Raw genomic sequence first — 12455 nt, forward strand, 5'->3', positions numbered from 1 at the left:
AGAGAAATCAAGACAATTTGGTGGTGCTAGCTGCCGATGCCTTGCTGCTAGGACCTATTTTGGAAAGAAGGAACGACATTGGTTCACTTAGTTTCCTAAAGAAGCAGAAAGATATCCGGGGAGATTTAGGAAATATCTAAACAGATTAGGCGTTTCATCTTTTTTATGTAAATTAAGTGTTTCAAGTACTTCTGTAACTTAAAACTCTAATGGCGTCCTAAGTAATTTTGCAAATCTGATCTCAAAACTGCATTTTAGCAAACCCATAAAGCGTTCATGCAAACTAACACGGAAAGTTTGGAAAAAAATACTTATCCTTCTAATGAGAGTGGCTTTCATATTTATTGCTGACAATGGGCAGCCTGTTAAAACAGTCATGGTGCAAAAATCAAAGGAACAACAACTCTACTTGAATGGGTACATCCAATCCTTCCTGATAGGAAAATTTACACCTTAAGTCACTTCATAAAACACGGAAAAATGCTTGCTGTGCTGACTGGCTGCAGATTTCTAAGCTTACATGAGATTGCTAGGAACAGGGACAGTTAAACTCCTGCCAAGCATTGGGCTGAATCTCTTTCCTACGATCATCTCCAGAAAATTTCCAGATTGTGTGTTGCCTGAGGTAACACTGGGGCATGCAACATATAATACGGATTAATATGCAGGCAGCTGTGATTGATATTCTGTGCTGGAGGTTGGAAGGTTGTTACTGGTAATGGCAAAGCCTCTATGTAGTCTCTGCTTTTCATAACTTAAAAGCATGAAATGAAAACAAGAATGAAATGTCTTTTTTTTTTTTTTTAGTTTCTCCAGAAAAATGTCAAAAAAACCCTGACCACAAGGTAAAGATAAGGTAGTCATTCTTTTTAAGTTTCTGTGTAGACCTCTAATACTAATAAATGCACTACTGCTAGAAAATACTTTATTTTGGTAGATATCAGTTTGGAGTGTGTATCTGCTGACAGTGTTTTGGCTTGTTTGCAGAACTCACAACTTGTGAATATTAGGAAGCTTATGGGTGCTCAGGGTAAGAGATGAGATAGAGCCCAACTCTGCATGCTCTGAAAGTAACACAGACACTCCACTTCATACAGACTGTTGTAATATAGCCCTTTTTGAAGGCTGCTTCCATGACTTGAGTATGCCAGATTTATGATAAGCCAGCAGAATGAAAATGAAGGTCCTGACATTGAACCAGAAGTTGTCTATAGCACATACTTCAGCAAGTGAATCTTAAGGTGACTTTGGCTGAAGCCTGTTAAAGCAGAACAAGAAAGAAATTCTGGTTTGTGTTGATGTCATTCATTTACATTCTATAATACAAAGTATCTGCTGATACCCATTTTCAGCACACAAATACAGATTTTCAAGGCCATTTCCCATCTATTAGAGCTGTGACACTGTGCCATCCTGTGAGTATTGAGTGAATTTTAACAGAAAGAGAAAAAATGGGGCAGGATTGAAACAGCAGCCTCACTGCATGTGAAAGGCAAACCTCCAACTGACTGCAATAGAAATGGAAAGGTGAGAGAATTTCTGCATAAAATACAGGATCTGGTGATGCTGGTGAGATGACTGCTGGTGTTGCTTGGAATCCTGAGAGTCATTGCATTTTTGTCTTGTCCCTCACCACTACACTTTATTTTTCATTCTTTAGAGGTGTTCAGATTACCTTAGTCCCTTTACATGTAGCTCTGTTTCCTGGAGAAAAACATAAGCTTTGAAAAACTTCCTCAATAATAAAGGCTTACTTCCTATTCTATCTCCATGGTCATTTTAGGTATGTGGTATTTCATCTCTAAGTAGCTAAAGCATTGGAAGGAATAGGTATTGTATTTCTGTACTGCTGAACCCCCCTTAACTAGTCCCTGTCAGACTAAGGAGCTGAGTTTTCTGAAACCACTTCGTATTTTTCCTTACTCTTGGTAGGATTTCAGGTATGTGTTAAGTGTAAAAAGAAAGAAAGGCAAACAGCAGTGTATTTTAAATTTTACTTTTACAGCTGATCTTATCCTGTAGTTTGTAGTTTCAGTCTTCCCTCACATTAGTTCTAGGGAAACAAGTGTGGGGAATGAATCCCTTGTTCTGCTCCGTAACTATACTCCTTATCAATTCCTACTCAAAAATTGTAATAGCTTACATTTGAAATGACCTGTTGTTGCAGAAATACATGTTCAAACCTATGATCAAACTTTGATTATTATTTTTTTTTTAATATGGCAGAATCAGCAACACGTAGTATCACAGATTGCAAGCTGCACACACTGTGCTTTGGATGATAAATTGTCTGCACACTGTAGGGATGAGTAGCATAACTGTGTTATCATTGCTCTCAACAACTACCTGAAAGGAAGGTGTGGGGAGCTGGGGGTCAGCCTCTTCTCACAGGTAACTAGTGATAGGACTAGAGGGAATGGCCTCAGGTTGTGCCAGGGGGAGGTTTAGTTTAGAAATTAGGAGACACTTCTTCTCAGGAAGAGTAATCAGGCATTGGAACAGGTTGCCCAGGGAAGTGGTGGCGTCACTGTCCCTGGTGGTGTTCAAGGAAAGGTTGGACCTGGTGCTTAGGGACATGCTTTAGTGGGTGATGTTGGTGGTAGGGTGATGGTTGGACCAGATGATCTTGGAGGTCTTTTCCAACCTTAATGATTCTATGATCATGCCTTGCATTGTCAGTAAGGTATTGTTGTAAATGCGAACTGCTGCATATTCTTTGAAACTCTAGGTCTGAAGAGAAAGTCCACAGCTTCTTTTGAGACCAAAATTTATAACTGAAAACAGGAGCACACACCCTGAAATGGTTAACAGCTTTGTGCCACAATCAGAGAAAAATAGTTATGACCAAAAAACCCCGGTTCTTAAACACCTTTTAAAAAGTAACAGCCTTTTGGATTTCTGAGGTGAGAGACAAAGTTTTGGAAGATGTCTTCTGTACACAAAAGGAGAAACATTCATTCATCACACAAGCTCAGGGATTTAGGAGTTCTATCTTTGAACATTCTGGATAAATAAGCTCTTTTTATGATGCAGGTGATAGAAAATGGGCTTCTTCAGGCTATATTCTGCTGCTGCTGTACCTTACAGAGAAACTTAATTATGAGATGACTTTACCAAAACAGAACTGAGAATAAGTCTTATTACTGTTGCACAGGAAATATAATCCTGGATAATATGCTTAATCTGTAGTTAATATTAATTTTGCAAACTGAAAGAGGAAATATAATTTGATACTAACCAATTAAGATTTTAAATGAGATGAATGATTATAATTATTTTAAAACCTACTTAAACATTTCCTGAACACATCACAGTTTGTATTATATAAATGCAGAAAAATCCTTGAGTCACTGAGATGAGTGGTGATACGACATTTCATGGACCATAAAATATTACCTAGAGCTATGTGTTTTGAACAAGGACTTTATTTGTTAAAGTTAAGATTTCTCTTGAGCTGACTTTGGATCAGCCTCTGGTCTGTTTACAGAGCTAAGATTACAAGCTAGAAGCATTTGGCCAATACTGATAGTCTTTTATTGCCACTTTGTATAGTGCCACAAGCTATGTTGTGCTGCTGTTGGAAATAATGCATTTTTCCATCATTGTAATATTTTTTCTTAATGTACTGTTTAATGGTTTCACAAAACTTTTTTTTTTTTTAACGATTGGTCTGTTATTTTTTATGGTAGGAAAATATTTGTTCCACAAATAAACTGGAACAGAGTTTACATGTAAGTTTGCAGAGGGATATCAAATTTATTACAATGCAATTTATTAATCAGCACTTAATGAAATTACAACTTGAAGGAAAAAAAAAGTCCCCTATTAGCCCTAAGTTGCTGATAGATAACAGATATTTTTTTTTTATTTTCCATGCACAATATCTATGGTTGTCTTCTGCAGTAGAAGGATAAGGCAAACAGCATATTGTTCTATTAAAAATTGCTCATATAGTGGTAAGTAAAATGGTGTTTAAAAAGTCCTTTTTCCTTGAAAAAGAAGACTAGTTTGACAAGAAGAGAAAATGTAATAGGAGTTAGTTATTACCTGGTTATGATTTTACAATATATTCAAATTGTTAGAGCACTTTGAGTACTGTTGAGGTAAGTGGACTTTATCCAGGTATGTGCACTGGTGTAAAAAGTGCCATAGGATGAGTCTGTGCAAAGCTGATGCCAAGGAAAGAGCTCCTAGTAGCTTCATCTCAAGTTCCCACCTCGGGTCATCAGTCTCTGATCCTCAAAGTGTGATCCTGACCACAGCGCTGGGTTTCTTACATTTATTCTCCCTCCATTCTTTCTGAGGCTAGGATGCCCCTCTGAGCACAGCAGAATTAATTTGTTCTTTGGGAGACTTGGTTATCTATCCATGCTCCACTTTGGTACTCAGAGATCACACTGCTTTTAAGAAGGAGGGGAATCACATGTGTGGAGACTTTGCTCTGGAGACATAACATGCTGCAGCTGCTGGGAGTAGTATGATGAACAGCTTCAGATGATAACCTTCTCTCTTCTCAGATCAACAGGGAAAATGTTTACTGTTAATACAATCATATATATATATATTTAATATATATTATTATATTTTATATTTATATATATTAATATTATTGCATTCCTACTCCTGTAAGGAAGATAAGTTGAAGGAATTTTTTTTTTGTTAGTTTCAACATTTATGAAGTAATAAAGACCAGTTTTGTCAACAAGCTGTTGTAAAGCTCTGGTTTAATGCCAAACCTTTAAATGACATTAGGTAGCTTTCCAGTGCTTGCAGTCTTAAGACTTTGGCTTGGTTCACCAACTTCAAGGAAAATTAATGCCATCTGGGAATTGCCCATATTTTGGCTGCTTTATGTCTGTCTAAATCAGGACCTCAGGAATAAGAAAGAAAACCGAAGAAAGCATAGACCTCTGAGTTCAAAGATTTCTCTTACAGTGATTTATTAATGCTCCTTTGAGATTACTAGTGCAGCAAGTGAATGCCTACTTTTTAAAATCCCACCACTGCCAGGTTTGTACTCGTAGCCTTTCTCGGTCGTTACACAGTGAAAAGGTACTCAGACTGTTTTATTGTTTGCTTTAGTTTTGTTTTGTTTCATTTCTGCCATGTATGCAGTCTGTTAGACACCGTAAACAGGATTCAAATGAATCATAGAATCATAAAGGTTGGAAAAGACCTCCAAGATCATCTGGTCCAACCATCACCCTACCACCAATGTCACCCACTAAACCATGTCCCTAAGCACCAGGTCCAACCTTTCCTTGAACATCCCCAGGGACAGTGACGCCACCACTTCCCTGGGCAACCTGTTCCAATGCCTGATTACTCTTTCTGAGAAGAAATGTTTCCTCATTTCCAGCCTAAACCTCCCCTGGCACAACCTGAGGCCATTCCCTCTAGTCCTATCACTATCACCTATCACCTGTGAGAAGAGGCTGGCCCCCAGCTCCCCACAACTTCCTTTCAAGCAGCTATAAGAGAGCAATAAGGTCTCCCCTGAGCCTCCTCTTCTCCAGACTAAACAACCCCAGTTCCCTCAGCCACTCCTCACAGGACTTGTGTTCCAGGCCCTTCATCAGCTTCGTAGCCCTTCTCTGGACACGTTCCAGGGCTTCAATGTCCTTCTTGTACTGAGGGGCCCAAAACTTTGGGACACGTGGGACCCATCGGCAGCCATCAGGACAATGCGCCAAGAAAACCTCCCCATGATCAAATAAACAAATTTCCTGTGACAGCACCAGCCTCTCAGGCATGTGTTAATCAGCTGGGTCTTCCAGGTCCGCTCACTATCCCTCCTCACCACAGAAGGGACAGAGGAAAACACCACCTGCGCACCCACTCACTGCAGTAACTGCCACAATCCCCTGAAGTCCCTTTTGATAGCCTGCAGGCTTCTCTCAGCAATTTCATTGCTGCCAGCCTGAATTATCACTAAGGGGTAATAATCAGAGGGGTGAACCAAGTCACAAAGTTTCCTGGTAATGTCCCTGACCCAGGCCCCAGGTAGGCAGCAAGAATTCCCTATGTGTAGGGTCCGGCTGACATATGGGGGCCTCTGTTCCCCTCAGAAGGGAGTCGCCTACAACCATTATCCTTCTTTCCTTCTTGTTGGAGGAAGTCTTGAGGCATGGAGTCGAATTCCTTGCCCTAGACTTTCCCCTACATCCTCACCACACTGTCCCTCGAGCTCTAGGGCCTCAGACCTATTGCGTAAGGGCACCTGGGTAGGTGAGGTGGCTAGGGAGGGGGCTCGCCTGAGACGCCGAGCAGGGACCTGTTTCCATTCCTCTCCTCTCTCAGGTCCCCTCCCTCTGCCCGACAGTGACAGGGCAGGGAGTCCACCACTATTTGGGGTGTGTAACCCCGGTGCCTTTCTGTCAGGCATGGCAGGGAGTGACTCTGCTGGTCTAACTTCTGCTCACACTCCCTGATGGTCCTTAATCTCTCCCCCTCCTCCTTGAGCTCAGCCACCAGGCTTATCAGATCCTCCACCTGCTCGCACCTCATGCAGGCAGTATCTCTGTCACACACCACTGGCAGCGACAGGCTGAGGCACTCCCTTCCGCCAGAGACCTGAACAGCTGCATCTTTGGGCAGGCACTCCGTCTGGGTCGCCGCAGGCTCTCTAGCGAGCACTTGCCGCCTGGTGGTGACCATGCCTGGGTTTGCTGGCTGGGAGGCAGCCGGTAGGTAAGCCGGTCTCTGGAGTGGGGAGGGATACTCACCCCTCCCTGCCCGCCCTGTTGGCCGCGCTCCCCAGGGACTGCCTTTGTACGGCAGGGGGCTGCAGGCGCCGCCCGCGCCCAGTCAGCCGCCCTCATGAGGGCTGCCGGCTCCTGCCGGCTCCCTCGGATGCCTCGAGTGCCTCCACGCAGGAAATTCCCCTGTCCGCCGCCATCCCCCGCCCCGCTGCAGCATGCGACTGCCTCGGTGCCAATCTCCGACTGTTTAACCTGCCGCTGAGCTGGTATGCTTTTGTTACATAGAGCCTACCTTACGGTACCTTATTTAGATGGTGATGTAAATATTTTTGCGTATTTAAACTGCAGTGTTTGGGGAAAGGTGTGCTAGAATGGGTCAGAGTGAAGGTCCTGCAGCCCTGTTAGTCGGCCTGGCAATGGCCTGTATGAGGTGTTTGAGGCATGCAGGTAAGAGTAAGTGCACCAGAATAAGCCCAGGGTGAGAATTCCTACTTGTTTATCTTCATTCTCTTCTAGTTTGAACGCTTGTTTTGAAGTTCAAACTCACAAAACCATTAAAAAAAGCTGAAATACTTTGAAGGTCTCATGCCTTTAGAGCAGCACCAAGTGTCTCTTGTGTCTGCCATCCAAATGCCAGCTTCAGTTTTTCATTTCTTTTTCATGGTCCAAAACCCTGTGGTCAACAAAAACCATGCTTGGTGCAGACACTGAGAGACTGGAAAGGAGAGGTATGAATTTCAGCCTGCAGGAGCAGCGAAACCCTGGTAAATATGAGGGCAGCATCCTGCAGTGACCTGCCTGCTCACAGCCGGGTGGGTAGGGAGGCGCAGGGAGCTCTGCACAGATACTTCTGTGCCTCCAGTTCATGGGGGTTTGCTTTCACCGCAAGATTTCCTTCTGGCTATTGGGAAAAGTTTTAAAACATGAGCGATAGGGAGCTCAGCTGTGGGTTATGTAGGCCACTGATTCTATACCACTGGGTGCTGAATTCCCGTCTTGCTGAAGGATTGTTAAAACCAGCACAGAAATGTTTTCCCCTTTATGTGGAAGAGCTCCTCCCAGACTTTGAAATTGTCAGAAACCAAAATTAATGGGGAAGATGTGGAAAGAAGAACCATGTCAATGGAAATCTCTTGTGCAGAAAACTTAAGAGTTTGATTCTTTAGTATTTTCTGTTATAGACTTATATCTCAAACAAACAAAAACCCAACACATCACTTGAAATGGAAAAACAGGAACCTTTCCACTTAAAAATGACAGCATGTTGCAATCTCCCAATCTTTAAAAAAAGAAAATACCACAGAAAATGCATCAAATCCGATGTTTGCTGCAAGTTGCTATTCCAGTGAATCAAAATATTCAGAAAAAAATATGTATACTTGTATCACTTGGAGCCCAATTCTGACCAGCTGTAGTCTGAGAAAGCTGCCATCTAGACAACTAAAATGTTAGCATAGTTCCCACAATCTCTTTGGTGCCAAAAGGTTGTGCAGTAGATCTCCTGTAAGCATGAAAATGGAGACTAGATTTTGGACAAATGCTGCACTGTTAGCAGCAAGGACCTATTTGTTTTTTCAGTAATGTGATTCTTAATCCCTGGGATTCATCAGAGGGATTTATCTGTCTAATAAGTATGTCCACTCTGTCTATACTTTTAATGTTTCCTGATTAAAATAAAGCTGTTTATCTCTCTTAGCTTCATGGTTGCATGTAAGCAGGGATTACTTCTGAAGGAATCTCCTCCCTGTTGACGGTCTGTGCTATGTTCAGCATTCCTTTGTGAACTATGACCATGCAAGGCATGTGTTTGCCTAAACATGTGCAACTTGTTCAGAATTAAGTTAGAACACAACAATAGTTACAGAACAGTCTGTTCTGTTGTGTTTTCGTGTACAGGGATGTAATTTACTATTAATCAGTAAGTAATACAAAACCAGATCTTATATCAAGAAGGATGAAGGAACAAGATTTGACCATTCCAACATGAGCAATTTCTTTTTACCCTCCTTCCTCCAAAGGGTAATAGGAAGATTTATATGACTTCATTTGTATTTCTAAAAAAAGTATTGATAAAATATATGTGCTGATAAATTAATGGTTCCTTTGGGAAACTGTCCTCAAGTGTGAGAGGATATGAGTTATATATATATAGAAGAAATTATATATATATGTATAGAAGTGGGGCTTATTGTGGGAGAGGAGCAGCCTATGGAGACTATGCAAGGAGGTTTGGGAATTAACTTTGCCTTGTATAACTTGACATTGAGCAGAATCACTTTATATGTTATACGTGATTTACAGGTTATATGCATATGAAAATATAAATATTTTTGCTGAGCAAGCCTCAGAGAAATTAGATGAAGCAAAGTGCTTTCAGGGCTCTTAAACAAAAAGCTCAAGCTGTAAATGCTTGATAGAAAGTACATACGGAAAAGTATCCATCCTCCTGGCTTGTAGTCTTTCTTTGTATCTGCTGCTGTTCTGTTGCAAGGAGGACAGACCGCGTGGTTTGACCCAGTGTGGGCTGCCCCCAGGCGTGTGCCAGTCCCATGTACCAGTTTTGTGCTTTCTTCTTACTGTTGTCCTACCAATTACATTTTTCAGTTTCCAAATTTTTTTCTCTGCTATGCAGAGAAACTTCAGGTTTTCCTCCTGTAGTAATGAGCCAGAATACTGTTCAGCAACTTGCATTGCCCTTGAATAGAGAAGGAGGGTACGAAAAGCCTGTTCACCTGCCTATGTACAGATGACCTGAGCCTGTTCTCTCCTACTGTTAAATCAGTTTTGCTTGCTATAGTGTTCTCTGTGCCTAGATTTGTCACCGTAAAAACCTGTTGTGTTGGCTACGGTATGTTTCTTGCAGAAGATGCAGTGCTGTTCTGTCAGCTTTAACTGACTTTTTTGACTCAACACATACAGGGCCATCCAAGATCAATTAATTCCAATTAATTACATTGCAGATGAGCACTCCCAAGACTAGGTTTAGACTGGTTGGGAGCACAGAGTTTAGTAATGGCTAAACCTTAAACTGCTGCAGTTTGGAACAGATGTAAATACAAGATAATACTACTGTTAATACAGCATGCAATTACTCATTCAACTGAGTGAAGTTGAAGAGAATCTCTTTCAGGATTGTCCTCATTAACACAGATTGAAAAAACTGAGGTCCATTTAAGCTCATAATTCTTTTTTTTTTTTTTCATTTCTACCCTTAATCCATTTTAACAGAGCTGCTACTCTCCTTTTCATTAAAAACACGGGGAAAAAAATGGCTGTATGTGTTTCAGAGCAGTGGCAGCGGGCAGGGTAAGTGCAGCCGTGGCAGCTCATGCAGGGTGCCAGTCTGAGGAGGAATTTGACCAGCTCCCCACCAGCTGTTTCTTAAGGCTGTGTCGCTAAATAGGATGGTTTCATTAGCAGTTATTCTAAGATTTGAGGGCACTGAAGTTCTGGTTCGAAGTTTAGATTTCTTTCTTTTTCCTACAGCATATGACATGCTGTGGATCAAGGGCAGCTATCATAGCAGTCATGGCATGGCAGCAGTCTACATCGACTGGCTCCTGTCCTAACTAAAGACTCCCAGTAGTCAAAAATCAAAGTGGTGGTAAACATAATTTTTAACCTATAAGGAAAGGAGAGTACCTTTTTTTTTTTTCCCCCACAATATGCTGTCATGTAATGCTTGAATCATTTTTTTTTCTTTCTATATCTTACCCATTTTCTTTTCCTTTATTTAGTGTCTTGCTATCTCTATTCACATTTGGAAAGGCTCTTTACAATATTTATGAGGTATTATTTATAGCAGAGGGAATGTCTTCTCATGAAAGTCTTGCAGATTTTCTTCCTCGCTGATATATTTAAATACATTAATTCTCCCTTCCTTTCTCCCTCATCTTTCCCCAGCACATCACACTTCTACATCGTTTTCCCTTGCTTTAGTAATCTTTCTTTTCCCTTGTTTTTCCACCTTTTTGATACTGAAGATATGCTCACTTTTTCCTCTTTTTCTTCCACTCTTTCTTTATCCTTTCTCTTTCCTTTGCATGTTTGCTTCCTTCTTCTTATTTTTTTTCTTTACTGCTGATCCTTTCTTTTCTATTTATTTTTTTTTCCCCAGGGCCACAACTGCTTTCTTTGCTATCACTCTGATGATCTACCAGATTTCTCATCATGTTTATTTTCTTGGCTTATCAGCTTGGTGTGCATACTGATCTCAGGCAAACCACTGGTCTGATGCTATGGTGAGCTCCAGTGGAGTAGGCTGGGAAGATGCAGTAGGGCGAGTGCAAATTGGGGCTTCATGGCAGTGTGAGGCACCCATTGCCTGCAAAGTAACAGAGAGAGCAGAGCTCTGCTTTTCTGTGCTCTTCTGTCTGCTGCATGCTCTGTTCTGAAGATGGTCTCTCCTTCACCTTAAGCTGAGGGGAGGCGCAAAAGAGCTATCTTATGCCGAATAAGTTCTTCCTTTGCAGTCCTCTTTTTTTACAGATGTTAACAACCTGGTCAGGTGCTGCACATCCTCAGGAAAGGTGCATGCAAAAGTTATGAATGGCAGTCTAAAAAATGCATAGACTCTATGCCAATTTCTTGTTTAATAAATTATCAGTGAAGACATAAACTTGGTTTCTGAACCTAAAAAGACATCTTTTTCTCATTAAAGTCTGGACATTACATTTTGTAAATTGGAGAGCAGAGGCAAGATTTCTTAACCATGCTGCAGAGATTGAGGTGTGAGGTTTTTGGTCTGATGGTTTCAGTCGCAACATGGAAATAATAAGCCAGCTGCTTAGTCTGCTGTCATATTTGAGGAGACAAAAACATACAGTTTGTAAGCCCATATGCTGGGATTGCAAGCTGGCAGCCTCTTCACCAATGTTCTGTACAAGTGCTTAAGTACTAAAGGTATTTAAGGAAAACTCATTTCTTTTGAAGATTAGATAAGGAATTGCAGAATGTTAGGTACTCAGTTTCAGATTTAAGCTCAACAAACTTAGTGGTTCTGGGGATGGAAAAACTTCTCTATGTTTGCATGTATGGAAAACTAATATGTAGTGATGCTATTCAGCCTTAATCTTATGTCATTTAACTAGTATATATTTTACATAAACAGTTTCTCTCTATTTTCCCTGACACAGCTTCATCTATTGTAGCTTTAGGAATTGTCTACATCCTTCAAAGAGGCTTAGTTCTGTCAAGCTGTTGATTTTGTGGTTGATTTTGTGGAATCAGGGGTGTTCCAGGATTCACCTATCCTGATCAATGCTGATAAGTTTCCTAACATTGATTTCTCTAGAGGACGAGGACTCTCACGTCTTTGTTCAATAGCACAGGAATGAACTATGGCTGTCTGCGTATTCATGTTTTCTTACTAAAACAGTGGATATTTCTGTATCGTTTTCCTGAATATCATCTCCAGCTACAGGGCTGCTCTTAGCTTACAGAGATGGCTCTGGCGCTCCCAAAAGTGTGACTGTGGCTTAGGCAGATAGATCTCTCCAGGCTGATAAAGGCATTGTTCTTCAGGCTGCGAGCTCTTATCTACGTTTGATTTGCTTTTTTGTTTTTCCTGCTGAAAACAATAAGGATGCTCTTTGGACAGCCTGCTTTGGAGGTAAGTATACCAGTGATAAAAACTGACCCAGCATATACAACCTAGTGTTGCCTCCTGAGGGAATGAACTGTCCAAGAGAGCACTTAGGGGGTTTTTAAAGCATGTTCAGAGAATTTCATATGTGAACATTAGGAAACCCTCAC

The 12455-nt window shown here is 41.3% G+C and overlaps 2 long non-coding RNA genes across 9 annotated transcripts in view; one reads left to right on the forward strand and one right to left on the reverse strand.

Annotated features, from left to right (window-relative positions):
* Nucleotides 1–3146: 3146 nt before the first annotated feature.
* Nucleotides 3147–6622, reverse strand: LOC310882747. Its single transcript, XR_014573135.1, has 2 exons — nucleotides 6503–6622; nucleotides 3147–4537 (listed from the first exon to the last, which is right to left on the reverse strand). It is a non-coding gene; the product is annotated as an uncharacterized lncRNA (long non-coding RNA).
* Nucleotides 4527–12455, forward strand: part of LOC310882736 — a 216791-nt gene continuing 208862 nt past the window's right edge. For all 8 annotated transcript variants that reach the window (XR_014573121.1, XR_014573122.1, XR_014573123.1 and 5 more), the window contains exon 1: nucleotides 4527–6967. This is a non-coding gene — a long non-coding RNA (uncharacterized lncRNA). The remainder of the gene's footprint in view (nucleotides 6968–12455) is intronic.

Source organism: Anser anser, assembly GCF_964211835.1.
Source record: "Anser anser genome assembly, chromosome: 1".
NCBI lineage: Eukaryota > Metazoa > Chordata > Aves > Anseriformes > Anatidae > Anser > Anser anser.